Source organism: Salvelinus sp. IW2-2015, linkage group LG1 (assembly GCF_002910315.2).
Source record: "Salvelinus sp. IW2-2015 linkage group LG1, ASM291031v2, whole genome shotgun sequence".
NCBI classification, from domain to species: Eukaryota; Metazoa; Chordata; class Actinopteri; order Salmoniformes; family Salmonidae; genus Salvelinus; species Salvelinus sp. IW2-2015.
The window spans coordinates 23,060,839-23,065,309 of record NC_036838.1 but is presented as its reverse complement, the minus strand read 5'-3'; the positions used below and the strand labels follow the sequence as shown (position 1 = coordinate 23,065,309).

The following is a 4,471-nucleotide window of genomic DNA, read 5'->3' as shown; positions in this document are numbered from 1 at the left end:
GCTGGCGGAGCGTGTACTTCCTCAGAGGTCAGCAAGAGGCACACCCACCAAAAAACCCATCAACACCAACAAACCCCCCCAAAACAAACCCACAAACAACACCAAACACACACACAACAAACCCAACAACACCACCAGCCCAACCAACCAAAGAAAAAACGAAACGACCACACACCCCAAACCAAGCGAACAAAGCAAATCCCCACAAACCCCCAAAACACAAACTACCCAAAACAAACCCAAAACACCAAGAAATCGCAAATCAAAAACAGTCAATGCAAAGAAGCAGGCCAAGAAGTCCGGAATGAACGTCAAGTGCCCTTGTTTGGTGTAGGGCAATGAACTGAATATCAGAAGGCCTGAAGGTACGGAAACAGGTGGCAACGTCCCCTCACAGCCTCCGTAGGCAAGGAACACCATGGTCTGTGTAGCATGATGCGAGCTTTCAACTGGAAGCCAAAATGCGACGAGAAGCGGCCAACCGAAAAAGAGCGTGAGTGACGTGAGAGAACTTGGGAAGGTTGAACACCAGACGGGCTGCGCGTTCTGGATGGAGTTTGTAGTTTAATCGCACAAGCAGGAGAGCCCAGCCAACAGCGAGTTGCGTAATCCAGACGGGAGATGAAAAAGTGCGCTGGATTAGGAAACTGCTCCGCTATCCTTGTGAGGCAGGGTCGTACTCTGCCGAATGTGTAGAGCATGAACCTACAGGAACGGGTCACCGCCTTGATGTGGTTTGAGAACACAGGGTGTTGTCCAGATCACACGCCAAAGGTTCTGAGCGCTCTGGGAGGAGGACACAATGGAGTTGTCAAGCGTGATGCAAGCATCATGAAAACGGGCAGTCCTTCCCGGGAGGAAGAGCAGCTCCTTTCTTGCCGAGGTTCAGCTTTTAGAGGTGGTGATCCGTTCATCCACACTGAATATGTCTGCCAGACATGCAGAGATGCGATTCGCCACCTGGTTATCAGAAGGGAAAGGATTAATATTAAATTGTGTGTTCGTCTCATAGCAATGATAGGAGGAGACCATGTGACGGATATGACAGAGCCAAGTGACTTGTTATAGCGAGAATAGGGAGGGCCTAGAACAGAGCCCTGGGCGGACACCAGTCGTGAGACACGTTTGGTGCGGCAGACAGATTCTCCGCCACGCCACCCTGGTAGAGCGACCTGTTCAGGTAGGACGAATCCAAGCGTGGGCGCGCCGGAGATTGCCCAACTCGGAGGTGGAAAGGAGGATCTGCATGGTCACAGTATCAAAGCAGCCGATAGGTCTCCACATATCATTTATAACCTCATGATACTACAGCAGTGTTTCCCTGGTTTCCTCTATGTCATATATCCCACCATGCATTTTATAATCTCGATGATACTACAGCAGGTGTTTCCCTGGTTTCCTCTATGTCATATTTCTCCACCAATGCATATAATCTCAGTGATACTACAGCAAGATGTTTCCCTGGTTTCCTCTTATGTCATTATCTCCACCCATGCATTTATAATCTCATATACTACAGCAGTGTTTCCCTGGTTTCCTCTATGTCATATCTCCACCATGCATTTATAATCTCAAGATACTGCAGCAGTGTTACCCTGGGTTCCTGTGGTGGGGGTGGGGGCTGTCCTGACTGTTGGAGCTCTTCTACTCACCATCTACTGCTGTATGAAGAMGTGAGACAGCCATTTACATCTATTGTATTAGTAACATATCAACTTCCACTAGAGGTCAGTAGAGAGCAGAACTCACGCTGTCCCTCTTTACAGGAGATCCACAGGAGGAAGTGATGCCACAGCAGACACACAGGTAATAATGTCAACAACCAAAGTTATTTCAATCCTAATAACATAGACAGTAAGCAAATTAATTTACATAAAATGTTGGAGGGAGGGGTTCGTAAAGTGCTCCTTCAGTGTGTCTTCTTTCAGAATGTGAGGGATTCCCCAGTGACACAGCCCCTCAGAAAGATGCTGAGCCCTCCGATTATCAGAACTGAAGAGAACGACCACAGAACCTGGAATGAAGAGAACAACCACAGAACCTGGACTGAAGAGAACCACCACAGAACCTGGACTGAACAGAACCACCACATACCCTAGACTGAAGAGAACCACCACAGAAACTGGACTGAAGAAAACCACCACAGAACATGGACTGAACAGAACCACCTCATAACTTGGACTGAAGAGAACCACCACAGAACCTGGACTGAAGAGACCCACCACAGAACATGGACTGAAGAGAACCACCACAGACCCTGGACTGAAGAGAACCACCACAGAACCTGGACTGAAGAGAACCACCACAGAACCTGGACTGAAGAGAACCACCACAGAACCTGGACTGAAGAGATCCACCAAGAGAACCTGGTTTGAAGAGAACCACCACAGAACCTGGACTGAAGAGATACATCATCAAACCAAAGCTAGGTCTCACAATGCTATTCTCTTACTATCATAATGCTTTCTAATCTAGAAAGTTTAAGACAATGAGCTTTAACTTCTGAGTAAATGCTGGAATTTAGATTGTTCTCCTAATGATAAATACAGTATGTGCACTATCGTTCAAAAGTTTGGGATCACTTAAAATGTCCTTGTTTTTTGAAAGAAAAGCAAAAAAAAATTGTCTATTAAAATAGCATCTAATTCATCAGAAATGCAGTGTAGACATTGTTAATGTTGTAAATTACTGTTCTACCTGGAAATGGCAGATGTTTTATGGAATATCTACAAAGGCGTACAGAGACCAATTATCAGCAACCATCACTCCTGTGTTCCAATGACACGTTGTGTTAGCTAATCCAAGTTTATCATTTTAAAAGGCAAATTAATCATTAGAAAACCATATTACAATTTGTTAGCACATCTGAAAACTGTTGTGCTCGCTGATTAAAGAAGCAATTAAACTGGCCTTCTTTAGACTAGTTGAGTATCTGGAGCATCAGCATTTGTGGGTTTGTTTACGGGCTCAAAATGTCAAATTATCTGTTTAGTATCTATAGATTGTATTGGTTATCTTTTTTATGGGATTTTGCCAGTTCCAGATTTTTTTTACATATAATTTTCTGGCTTGTCTTAGTGACACAAAAAGGAATTATATTGACAGGAGCTTTTAAATATGTGTATCTCTCGAGGTGCTCCTGATCTGTTAAAATATGTTTTACTTTGTATTGCTGTCAGTCATTATTCGTCGTTTTATATTTTATATTATGTAATACCATATTGTTCAGCGTCATGATATTGCTTGTTTTATTATCAAATTATTAATTATTCCGTATTTTAGATACATTGAATACAGTATAAGCATCATGTTATAAATAAGCTCAAAGGTAGACAAATAGACAATAAAACCACCCAACACAACACCACACACCAACACACACACACACACCACACACACACACACACACACACAGACACATTCTTTCCAGTAGTACAGACATTGTATGGGTGCGTGTGGATGCCTGCATCCGTGTGTGTGTGTGTGTGTGTGTGTGTGTGTGTTTGTGTGTGTGTGTGTGTGTGTGTGTGTGTGTGTGTGTGTGTGTGTGTGTGTGTGTGTGTTGTGTGTGTGTGTGTGGTGTGTGTGGTGTGTGTGTGTGTTTGTGGTGGTATGGGTATGTTGCTCCCTAGACTACTGAAGGAGAACTCTAATGTAAGTGGTCCAACAGATTTACTAGGTGGTAAAGGTCTGGATGGACTATTTCTACTTTGATCTAATTTCTTGTATTTCTTTGGGAATGTGGTTCATACTGCTACTGGTGTCTGGAGCTCTACCCCTCTGTCCTATAAGACGCTCAGAATTCCATCCAGCTCAACCCCTGATTGGCCAAAGGGATACTTCCTCAAGGGGAGTGCACTGAAGGGGTTGACGGTCAGTGTCTGAGCTCTCTACTGTCAACGTAGACATTACTGATAGTGTGTGTGTCTCTCAGTGAAATCTCACTGTCAATCTCTTTTCCCTCTCCCCCTCTCTTCCCCCCTGCTCTCTCTCACTTCATATCCTGTCTCTCCCCGCACCTCTGTCTCTCTCCCTCCCCAATACTTCCTCTCACCCTATCCCACCTTCCTCCCAACCCACCCCTCTTCTTTCTCTAGCTGTATGGTGAGGCAGAAAGGCGATGGATCAGGTGATYAAGCTGGATCAGGACTGAGATGAGTCCTCCACTGAGGTCTTCAACTGCAGGGTCCTGCAGCTCATGGTGAGGGGAGACAGGGGTCAGGGTCCAGCGTAATGGAGTTGGTGCTAGTAGAGTTGGATAACTCAATGTGTCCAAAGCTGAGGTTTGGTTTTCTGTCTATCTCTCTCTCTTTCTCATCATCTCTGTGTCTCTCTACTTCTCCTGTAGGAACTGGGTTTTGAGGAGGGGCAGAGTGTGTTGCTGCTGGAGAAGTTTACCACAGTGCAGGCTGCTCTCGGCTCCCCTCCCAGGACTCCAGTGGTCGACCTCTCCTCCTGTCAGGACTCCAGT

The 4,471-nt window shown here is 45.3% G+C and overlaps 1 long non-coding RNA gene across 1 annotated transcript; it reads left to right on the top strand.

Moving 5' to 3' along the window:
- Window positions 1-1,599: 1,599 nt before the first annotated feature.
- On the top strand, window positions 1,600-2,340 carry LOC111967120 (uncharacterized). Its single transcript, XR_002877732.3, has 3 exons — window positions 1,600-1,673; window positions 1,767-1,806; window positions 1,929-2,340. It is a non-coding gene; the product is annotated as an uncharacterized lncRNA (long non-coding RNA).
- The last annotated feature ends 2,131 nt before the right edge of the window (window positions 2,341-4,471 follow it).